Source organism: Oncorhynchus nerka, linkage group LG22, assembly GCF_034236695.1.
Source record: "Oncorhynchus nerka isolate Pitt River linkage group LG22, Oner_Uvic_2.0, whole genome shotgun sequence".
NCBI classification, from domain to species: Eukaryota; Metazoa; Chordata; class Actinopteri; order Salmoniformes; family Salmonidae; genus Oncorhynchus; species Oncorhynchus nerka.
Genome location: NC_088417.1, coordinates 91,721,999 through 91,734,132, shown reverse-complemented (window position 1 = coordinate 91,734,132; position 12,134 = coordinate 91,721,999).

The following is a 12,134-nucleotide window of genomic DNA, read 5'->3' as shown; positions in this document are numbered from 1 at the left end:
CTGTTGTAGCCCTGTGTTAGTGAACAGGACCTAACACTGCTTGTTTAGCGAGTACCACTTCCCCCTGATTCGGCCCATACCTTGTGCGAACTCAGGACCTCTGCCTCGCTAGCACATGAGACCGCCCACCTGCAGCGTGCTACCAGTCGGTGCCACGTGAAAAGATAGCTATTTACTGGTGCAAGTGGGGACACTTCAGGCTGAGAAGTACGTCTCAGACATCACCATGTGCTACTCTAGCATGGTGGTGGCTGTTGTAGCTCTATGTTAGCATCGTGGTACCTGTTGTAGTCCTGTGTTAGCATGGTGGTGGCTCTTGTAGCTCTGTGTTAGCATGGTGGTACCTGTTGTAGCCCTGTGTTAGCATGGTGGTGGCTGTTGTAGCCCTGTGTTAGCACGGTGGTGGCTGTTGTAGCTCTATGTTAGCATGGTGGTACCGGTTGTAGCCTTGTGTTAGCATGGTGGTGGCTGTTGTAGCTCTGTGTTAGCATGGTGGTACCTGTTGTAGCCCTGTGTTAGCATGGTGGTGGCTGTTGTAGCCCTGTGTTAGCATGGTGGTACCTGTTGTAGCCCTGTGTTAGCATGGTGGTGGCTGTTGTAGCCCTGTGTTAGCATGGTGGTGGCTGTTGTAGCCCTGTGTTAGCATGGTGGTGGCTGTTGTAGCCCCGTGTTAGAATGGTGGTGGCTGTTGTAGCCCTGTGTTAGCATGGTGGTGCCTGTTGTAGCCCTGTGTTAGCATGGTGGTGGCTGTTGTAGCCCTGTGTTAGCATGGTGGTGCCTGTTGTAGCCCTGTGTTAGCATGGTGGTTACCAATGACCATGCTAACCTCTCTGCAGGCCGTCCCACTTTCAGATAAGGGCTGAATCATAACACTGCATCAGACATGGATTGTTATATGGAGAGCAGAGCAGCAGTGAGCCTGGGAGAGATGAGCATGCAAGGAGGAGGAGGGAGGAGGAAGTGAGTTTGGTTTGGGATTGACCAGACTGCTGAGGTGTTGTCAGTAGCCTGCCCTAAGCAGTTTGGTACATTCTGTAAAACCACTTCAACTATGAAACCTCCCTGCTTAACTTGTATGTGTGCTGACACACACTAGAAATGTGTTTGTGTGTTTCAGCACCATGGACAGCAGCCTGCTACTGGAAACAAGGCAACTCAATAGCCCGAGTTGCTACAGTGACTCCAAGTGATACAAAGTGATGATTGCATAGGCCTCTGGATTAATTCATTTCATGAAATGTGTAAAAACAAAGATTCTCTCTAGAGATCATCATTGGTCAATTACTCTAAATGTCAATCCAAAGCACAACCTGAATTTGAATTATTAGTGTACCAGGGCTCTCCAACCCTGCTCCTGGAGAGCTACCCTCCTGTAGGTTTTCACGCAAACCCCAGTTGTAACTAACCTAATTCATGTTATCAACCACCTAATTTTTTAAATCAGGTGCGCTAGATTAGGGTTGGAGTGAACCCCTACAGGACAGTAACTCTCCAGGAACAGGGTTGGAGTGAAACCCTACAGGACAGTAACTCTCCAGGAACAGGGTTGGAGTGAAACCCTACAGGACAGTAACTCTCCAGGAACAGGGTTGGAGTGAAACCCTACAGGACAGTAACTCTCCAGGAACAGGGTTGGAGTGAAACACTACAGGACAGTAACTCTCCAGGAACAGGGTTGGAGTGAAACCCTACAGGACAGTAACTCTCCAGGAACAGGGTTGGAGTGAAACCCTACAGGATGGTAACTCTCCAGGAACAGGGTTGGAGTGAAACCCTACAGGACGGTAACTCTCCAGGAACAGGGTTGGAGTGAAACCCTACAGGACAGTAACTCTCCAGGAACATGGTTGGAGTGAAACCCTACAGGACAGTAACTCTCCAGGAACAGGGTAGGAGTGAAACCCTACAGGACAGTAACTCTCCAGGAACAGGGTTGGAGTGAAACCCTACAGGATGGTAACTCTCCAGGAACAAGGTTGGAGTGAAACCCTACAGGATGGTAGGTCTCCAGGAACAGGGTTGGAGTGAAACCCTACAGGACAGTAACTCTCCAGGAACAGGGTTGGAGTGAAACCCTACAGGACAGTAACTCTCCAGGAACAGGGTTGGAGTGAAACCCTACAGGACAGTAACTCTCCAGGAACAGGGTTGGAGTGTAACCCTACAGGACAGTAACTCTCCAGGAACAGGGTTGGAGTGAAACCCTACAGGACGGTAACTCTCCAGGAACAGGGTTGGAGTGAAACCCTACAGGACAGTAACTCTCCAGGAACAGGGTTGGAGTGAAACCCTACAGGACAGTAACTCTCCAGGAACATGGTTGGAGTGAAACCCTACAGGATGGTAACTCTCCAGGAACAGGGTTGGAGTGAAACCCTACAGGATGGTAACTCTCCAGGAACAGGGTTGGAGTGAAACCCTACAGGATGGTAACTCTCCAGGAACAGGGTTGGAGTGTAACCCTACAGGACAGTAACTCTCCAGGAACAGGGTTGGAGTGAAACCCTACAGGACGGTAACTCTCCAGGAACAGGGTTGGAGTGAAACCCTACAGGACGGTAACTCTCCGGGAACAGGGTTGGAGTGAAACCCTACAGGACAGTAACTCTCCAGGAACATGGTTGGAGTGAAACCCTACAGGATGGTAACTCTCCAGGAACAGGGTTGGAGTGAAACCCTACAGGATGGTAACTCTCCAGGAACAGGGTTGGAGTGAAACCCTACAGGATGGTAACTCTCCAGGAACAGGGTTGGAGTGATACCCTACAGGACAGTAGCTCTCCGGGAACAGGGTTTGAGAGCCCGGGGTAGACCGTTGTCTAAAAACAGAACTAAACTGCATTTATAGGCCACATAACTAGATTCAAGAAATATAACGTTAAGTCATGTTTATGTCCAAAAAAAGTATACAACGAATAACAGCTAACATGCACACAGCAAACACATTGTCTGGAGACTGATTCTTCCATGCCACGATGAAACAACAACGAAAAGCATCATAAATTCAAGGCAAATACATACAGCTAGCCATGGATATAGGCTTAGTAAGACCTTACCTTCACAGATATTTGAAATGTACCTGGTCGCATCAGCAGGGTTGCTGTCTTGTTAGATCTCTATTCCGACCATCACCGAGGCTGGCACGTCAGTCACCGAAGGGTCGCGGGCAGACTTGGGTGATAATGATTAGTTTATTTCTGTCACTGCTTGACTGAAACCCTAACAGTTGTGTTAACCCCTCCAGTTTCACCATATGACCGACCCCAGTATGGAAAAGTGTCCAAAACAAAACGTTACATTAATAACTATTTAATACGAACTATAAAATGGATTTAACGCATAGACTAAAATATGAGTTAATAATGTCTACTAAAATCACAACGAAATGATCTCAATGTGAATAGTGTTGAGTCCCCGTTGTTTGTTTGTGTCGCTCTCCTCTCGTTCCGCTATCCAACTCCTTCATATAGGATAGAAAAGTCATATAAAGGCCAATTCCAGGCTCCTTTCAATTCACATGCAACGCAAAAACAAAGTATCCAAAACTGCTTGAAATAATCTCAAAATACGTCCAAAGAAACGACAAAAATATATGTTCTGATAAGGCATGCAGCCATATACCACCAGCGCCCGGTTGGACGGAGTTTGATAGGTTGTATTGTGACTGCCTGGTATCTGCTGGATATCTTTACAATACGGTCCTTACACCCATACCGCGCAAAACAAAAGCATGTGTAACGGTCACAAAGCAGTTTTCCACATTTAGAAGGGGCAGATTTCCTGTCCCGGGGGTCCTTTGAGAAATAACCGTCAGGGAATTGAAACTGTTCTTTCTCCCCTCCCGGTTTTGGCTCCACTGTTAGGCTTGTGGCTGCAGTTGGTTCGGGTAGTCCATCAGCGAATGTAGCCCGTATTCCTGACACTCGGGTAGTCGCCCTATAATTCCTGTACTGGGCGGCTTGTTCGTTATAACCTTGCTGTGTAGTGTATTTCCTCGCGCTCCCAGCGCAAATGGAAATCAGCAGGCAAAATAATTATCGGCATTGGTGGTGCTCCAATCGAAAGCGTTGAGATTGAGACAGAAGAAAGAAACCTACGAAAATCTCACCGCTGAATAGAGTAAACCGCGGCTGAGCAGACAGAGCAGAGAAAGTGGTCATTAAAGTCAGCGCTCCTCGTAGCCTATGCCCAAATGTCCATGTAGTATATGGCTGTTGTAAAACTGTGACAAGTTGAATCATTACAGTATCGACTCGTGAGATGTCGACGTGAAGAGCATCCCTAAGAGTTAGATTCGACACCTCTGTCCTATTCTCATCTTTGACAGGAGGACTGTAAGATCATAGAAACGCATCACCTTAATTGCCCACTTTTCGTGAAGCGGTTATGAGCCGCTGCAAATGTATAGGCTAGACTACTTTACTCTCACTGCAAGTTTTGTTATATTTCTGTCCATTTTGGTAGATTTCAACATTGTCTGTCTTTATAGGCTATTTCAGACATTTCTCGCGGCTGTTTGTGTATTTCAGCAGCACGGCCTCATCAACATGCGAAATGTGTGTTTCATCACCATGGATAACAACTTAGCTATAAGAATGCATAGGTGTTATACTCCTTACAATGCATACGGAATTATAATATAACATTTATAATAATTCATAAAACATTTATAAACACTTATAAGTGTTTATAATGGCTTATTCATGAAAGTTATTTTAAAGTGTCCAAAGAAACATTGGGAGAAAAGAGAGAGGAGAGAGCAGAAAGAGAGAGAGAGAGCAATAGCACAGAGAGGAGAGAGAAAGAGAAAGAGAAAGAGAGAGAGAGAGAGAGAGAGCAGAGAGAGAGAGAGAGCAGAGAGAAAGATTGAACCCAGCTATAAAGTGAGAGAGAGGGGCACAGAGAGAGGGATAAACATATGTTTACCATGCCAACAAAGCCCCTTAAATTGAAACTGAATTGAAAGAGTGAAAGAGGAGAGAGAGGGAGTAGCAGCTTGAACACAGAGAGCAGAGAGAGCAGAGAGAAGAGAGAGAACAGAGAGAGCAGAGAGGGAAGAGAGTAGAGAGAGAGCAGAGAGGGAAGAGAGGGCAGAGAGTAGAGAGAGTAGAGAGAGCAGAGAGAGCAGAGAGCAGAGGGAGCATAGAGAACAGAGAGAGAGAAGAGCAGACAGAGAGAGCAGAGAGAACAGAGAGAGCAGAGATAACAGAGAAAGCAGAGAGAGCAAAGAAAGCAGAGAGGGCAGAGAGAAGAGAGCAGAGGGAGCAGAGAGAACATAGAGAGAAGAGCAGACAGAGAGAGCAGAGAGAACAGAGAGAGCAGAGATAACAGAGAGAGAGCAGAGATAACAGAGAGAGCAGAGATAACAGAGAGAGCAGAGATAACAGAGAGAGCAGAGAGAGCATACTGGGACACATAGAACACACCCAGCCCAACCAACCAACCTGGCCAGGAGCCAAAACAAGCAGTGGTCCATCTGGTGTGCCCTAGCTGCTTTAGGATTTCAGCCAGCATGTTAATGACCAGTGACTGGGATACTTAGCTGGTTCTGAGCCCCACTGGGCAGCAGGGTATGGCTGGGTGCTGCTGAGATGGCAGATCAGCTATACAAATTATGGACATGTTAACCTTTATGTAATATCAGCCTAAAGACAAGTGATTTGTCTTAAGTCAAGAGAGGGCTTTACATGAAGAATATGTTACAATGCTGTTTCTATAAAGGATTGCCAATGACAAGAGGATGAGGATAGGGCAAGAGGGGTACAATATATTGCTGTCTCTAATTCCGTACTCTCTGTATTCCCTGAAATCAAATATTTATCACAAAAAGAGGGATTTTCATCGAAAGACCGCAATATGCATTTGTAAAAGATGCAGGGATTATCTGAAAGCTCTTTGCCACAGGAAATGTGTTCCAGTAATTGTAGTTGCTTTAGAAGTTGGCTACATATATAGACTGGCTGATATATGGACGTACAATAAACAGAGACAATTTGGACCGAAAGAAGTGTCCTCTTCCAACAATCCGAAAAAATATGGAAAAAGCAAATGAGACAATGTCTGGTACAAAACATTCATTCAATTACAATCGCAGACCTTTCCCAATGGGCACAGACGTCATTCAATTTCTAGTTTTGATTTACATTTAAATTAGTTGTCAACTAAAGTGAATTCAGCATGAAATCAACAAAACATCCCACTAAGTCATTGAATTTAGGGTAAAAATTGACAGAAAAAATATGAAATTCCCTTACTTTGATGAATTAATGAATCCAATCAGTTTTCTACGTTGATTCAACATCATCAAATAGCATTTTTTTGTTGAAATAAGGTGGAAACAACATTGATTCAACCAGTTTTTGCCCAGCTGCTTCTCTCAATTCAATTACAATTTAAGGGGCTTTACTGGCATGCGAAACATATGTTTACATTGTCAAAGCAAGTGAAAAAGATAATAAACAAAAGTTAAATAAATAAGACAAAATCAACAGTAAACATTACACTTCCAAAAGTTACAAAAGAATAAAGACGTTTCAATTGTCATATTATATATATATATATATATACAGTGGTGTAATGATGTGCAAATAGTTAAAGTACAAAAGGGAAAATAAATAAATATAAATATAGGTCATATTTACAATGGTGTTTGTTCTCCACTGGTTGCCCTTTTCTCGTGGCAACAGGTCACACATCTTGCTGCTGTGATGGCACACTGTGATATTTCTCCCAACAGATATGGGAGTTTATCAAAATTTAATTTGTTTTTGAATTCTTTGTGGGTCTGTGTAATCTGAGGGAAATATGTGTCTCCAATAAGGTTATACATTTGGCAGGATGTTAGTAAGTGCATCTCAGTTTCCATGTCATTTTGTGGGCAGTGTGCACATAGACTGTCTTCTCTTGAGAGCCAGGTTTGCCTTCAGCGTCCTTTCTCAATAGCAAGGCTATGCTCACTGAGTCTGTACATAGTCAAAGCTTTCCTTAAGTTTGGGTCAGTCACAGTGGTCAGGTATTCTGTCACTGTGTACTCTCTGTGTAGGGCCAAATAACATTCTAGTTTGCTCTGTGTTCTTGTAAAGTCTTTCCAGTGTGTCAAGTAATTATCTTTTTGTTTTCTCATCATTTGGTTGGGTCTAATTGTGTTGCTGTCTTGGGGCTCTCTGGGGTCTGTTTGTGTTTGTGAACAGAGCCCCAGAACCAGCTTGCTTATGGGCTCTTGTCCAGGTTATTTCTCTGTAGGTGATGGCTTTGTTATGGAGGGTTTGGGAATCGCTTTCTTTTAGGTGGTTGTATAATTTAACGTCTCTTTTATGTGGATTTTGATAAATACTGGGTATTGGCCTAATTCTGCTCTGCATGCATTATTTGGTGTTTTACATTGTACACTGAGGATATGTTTGTAGAATTCTGCATGCAGAGTCTCAATTTGGTGTTTGTCCCATTTTGTGAAATCTTGGTTGGTGAGCGGACCCCAGACCTCACAACCATAAAGGGGGCAATGGGTTCTATAACTGCTTCAAGTATTTTTTGCCAGATCTTAATTGGTATGTCAACTTTTATATTCCTTTTGATGGCATTGAAGGTCCGTTTGCCTGGTTTCTCAGATCGTTCACAGCTTTGTGAAAGTTACCTGTGGCGCTGATGTTTAGGCCAAGGTATGTATCGTTTTTTGTATGATCTAGGGCAACGGTATCTAGGTGGAATTTGTGTTTGTGGTCCTGGCAACTGGACATTTTTTTGGAACACCATTATTTTTGTCTTACTGAAGCACCAGAAGATCTAGGTGCTGCTGTAGGCCTTCCTTGGTTGGGGAGAGAAGCACCAGATCATCAGAAAACAGTAGACATTTGACTTCAAATTCTAGTAGGGTGAGGCCGGGTGCTGCAGACCATTTTTGTTCCCTCGCCAATTCGCTGATATATATGTTGAAGAGGGTGGGGCTTAAGCTACATCCCTGTCTTGGCCCCGGACCTGTGGAAAGAAATGTGTTTTTATTCCATTTTAACCACACACTTGTTGTTTGTGTACATGGATTTTAAAATGTAGTGTATTTTTCCCCCAACACCACTTTCCATCAATTTGTACAGCAGGCCCTCATGCCAAACTGAGTCGAAAGCTTTTTTAAAAATAGACAAAGCATGAGAAGACTTTGCCTTTATTTTGGTTTGTTTGTCAATTATGTTGTGCAGATTGAATACGTGGCCTGTCGTGCGGTAATTTGGTAAATAGCCAATTTGACAATTGCTCAGTACATTGTACTAGTCTGCTGTTAATGATAATGCAGAGGATTCTCCCAAAGTTGCTGTTGACGCACAACCCACGGTAGTTATTGGGGTCAAATTTGTCTCCAATTTTGTGGATTGGTGTGATTAGTCCTTGGTTCCTAATATTGGGGAAGATGCCAGAGCTGAGGATGATTTTAAAGAGTTTAAGTATAGCCAATTGGAATTTGGGGTCTGTATATTTTATCATTTCATTTAGGATACCATCAACCCCACATGCCTTTTTGGGTTGGAGGGTTTGTATTTTGTCTTGTAGCTCATTCAAGGTAATTGGAGAATCCAGTGAGTTCGGGTAGTCTTTAATAGTTTATTCTAAGATTTGTCATGATGTCGCCGGAGGGGATGGCTGATGTCTTATCTGCTCTTAACCAACCATGCTATTTAAAAAAACAAAAAAAAACACGTTGTTCGTCACTTGTTTTGTACATAATGTTTCTGCTACTGTCTCTTATGACCAGAAAGAGCATCTGGACATCAGAACTGCAATTACTCACCTCAAATTGGACAAAGAGTTTTTCTTCAATGAGTCGGGCGGGTGGGAGATACTATAGACACCCGACCAGGCCCAGATCCCCGTGATTCGCTGAAGAAGGAAACAGGGATTTAGCAGAAAAGGATCAGGGTGCCTTGTGAGGATCAGAAGACGAGGGGCTAATCTGACCTTTGCATTCCGTCCTGCTATCTAAAGTTCAATCGCTGGAAAATAAATGGGACGAACTGAAAGTACGTACATTGGGGCAAAAAAGTATTTAGTCAGCCACCAATTGTGCAAGTTCTCCCACTTAAAAAGATGAGAGAGGCCTGTAAATTTCATCATAGGTACACTTCAACTATGACAGACAAAATGAGAAAAACAAATCCAGAAAATCACATTGTAGGATTTTTGATGAATTTATTTGCAAAGTATTGTGGAAAATAAGTATTTGGTCACCTACAAACAAGCAAGATTTCTGGCTCTCACAGACCTGTAACTTCTTCTTTAAGAGGCTCCTCTGTCCTCCACTCGTTACCTGTATTAATGGCACCTGTTTGAACTTGTTATCAGTATAAAAGGCTTCCTCAATGAGTGCATGGAGGACATCGTCCCCACAGTGACTGTACGTACATACCCCAAATAGAAGCCATGGATTACAGGCAACATTCGCACTGAGCTAAAGGGTAGAGCTAACGATATAATTCGTGCCTTACCTTTGATGAGCTTCTTCTCTTGGCACTCCAATATGTCCCATAAACATCACAAATGGTCCTTTTGTTCGATTAATTCCGTCATTATATCTCCAAAATGTCCATTTATTTGGCACGTTTGATCCAGAAAAACACCGGTTCCAACTCGCGCAACATGACTACAAAATATCTAACATTGTCCAAACATTTCAAATAACTTTCCTAATACAACTTTAGGTATTTTTAACGTAAATAATCGTTATAATTTAAGACGGGATAAACTGCGTTCAATAGCGGATAAAAACAAAGTGGAGCGAGCTTTCAGCTCGTGCCCCCCTAACAAACAATACACTAGACTCAACCCTCGTGCTGAACAGCCCTACTTCTTCATTTCTCAAAGGAAAAACATCAACCAATTTCTAAAGACTGTTGACATCTAGTGGAAGCAATAGGAACTGCAAGCAAGTGCCTTAGAAATCTAGATCCACATAGAACACCCATTGAAAAGAGAGTGATCTCAAAAAAAAAGATCCTGGACGGTTTGTCCTCGGGGTTTAGCCTGCCAAATAAGTTCTGTTATACTCACAGACATTATTTCCAACAGTTTTAGAAACGTCAGAGTGTTTTCTATCCAAATATACTGATAATATGCATATCCTCGCTTCTGGGCCTGAGTAGCAGGACGTGTACTCCGAGCAGGCGCTGACCAACGGGCAAATGTCTTCACTGACATTTTCAACCTCTCCCTGTCTGAGTCTGTAATACCAAACATGTTTCAAGCAGACCACCATAGTCCGTCTGTCCAAGAACACTGAGGTAACCTGCTTAAATGACTACCGACCTGTAGCACTCATGTCTGTAGCCATGAAATGCTTTGAAAGGCTGATCATGGCTCACATCAACACCATTATCCCAGAAACCCCAGACCCACTCCAGTTTGCATGCTGCACCAACAGATCCACAGATGATGCAATCGCTATTGCACTACACACTGCCATTTCACACCTGGACAAAAGGAACACCTACGTGAGAATGCTATTCATTGACTATAGCTCAAAACCATAGTGCCCTCAAAGCTCATCACTAAGCTAAGGACCCTGGAACTAAACACCTCCCTCTGCAACTGGATCCTGAACTTCCTGACGGGCCGCCCTCAGGTGGTAAGGGTAGGTAACAACACATCCGCCACGCTGATCCTCAACACGGGGGTCTCTCAGGGATGCTTGATCAGTTCCCTCCTGTACTCCCTATTCACTCATGACTGCACGGCCAGGCATGACTCCAACATCATCATTAAGTTTGCTGATTACACAACAGTGGTAGGCCTGATAACCAACAACGATGAGACAGCTTATAGGGAGGAGGTCAGAGACCTGACCGTGTGGTGCAAGGACAACAACCTCTCCCTCAACGTAATCAAGACAAAGGAGATGATTGTGGACTACAGGAAAAGGAGGACCGAGCAAGCCCCAATTCTCATCGACGGGGCTGTAGTGGAGCAGGTTGAGAGCTTCAAGTTCATTGGCGTCCAAATCACCAACTAACTAACATGGTCCAAGCACACCAAGACAGTCGTGATGAGGGCACAACAAAACCTATTCCCCCTCAGGAGACTGAAAAGATTTGACATGGGTCCTCAGATCCTCAAAAGGTTCTACAGCTGCACCATCAAGAGCAGCCTGACAGGTTGCATCACTGCCTGGTATGGCAGCTGCTCGGCCTCCGACCGCAAGGCACGACAGAAAGTAGTGTGTACGGCCCAATACATCACCGGGGCCAAGCTTCCTGCCATCCAGGACGTCTATACCAGGCGGTGTCAGAGGAACGCCCTAAAAATTATCAAAGACTCCAGCCACCCTAGTCATAGACTGTTGTCTCTGCTACCTCACGGCAAGTGGTACCAGATAGCCAAGTCTTGGTCTAAAGAGGCTTCTAATCAGCTTCTACCCCCAAGCCATAAGACTCCTGAACAGCTAATCGAATGGCTACCCAGACTATTTGCATTGCCCCCCCCCATCTACACTGCTGCTACTCTCTGTAATATCTATTCATATTCACTTTAATAACTCTACCTACATGTACATATTACCGCCGTTACCTCGACACCGGTGCCCCCCGCACATTGACTCTGTACCGGTATCCCCTGTACATAGCACCGCTATTGTTATTTACTGCTGCTCATTAATTATTTGTTATTTTTTTATCTCTTACTTTTTTTGTTGGTATTTTCTTAAAACTGCATTGTTGGTTAAGGGCTTGAAAGTAAGCATTTCACTGTAAGGTCTATTACACCTGTTGTATTCGGTGCATGTGACTAATACAATTTGGTTTAATTTTGATTTGATTTGTTTATGTATGTTTTGCTGTTTGTTCATTGTTATAGAGCCAAAAGGATTGGGGAAGTGGTTTATCCATACATCTCCATTTGGATGGATAACTCTTTGTGATGTTGTTTGAGTTTTCCAATTTTCCCAGAAGTGATTAGAGTCTATAAATTCTTCAATTACATTGAGCTGATTTCTGACGTACTGTTCCTTTTTCCCCCGTAGTGTATTTCTGTTTTGCTTTCGTGATTCACCATAGTGAAGGCGTTCACTCAGGCTTTCTGGGTCCCTATGTTGTTGGTTGGATAGGTTTCTCCATTTCTTTCTTAGGTTTTTGCGTTCTTCATTAAACCATTTGTCA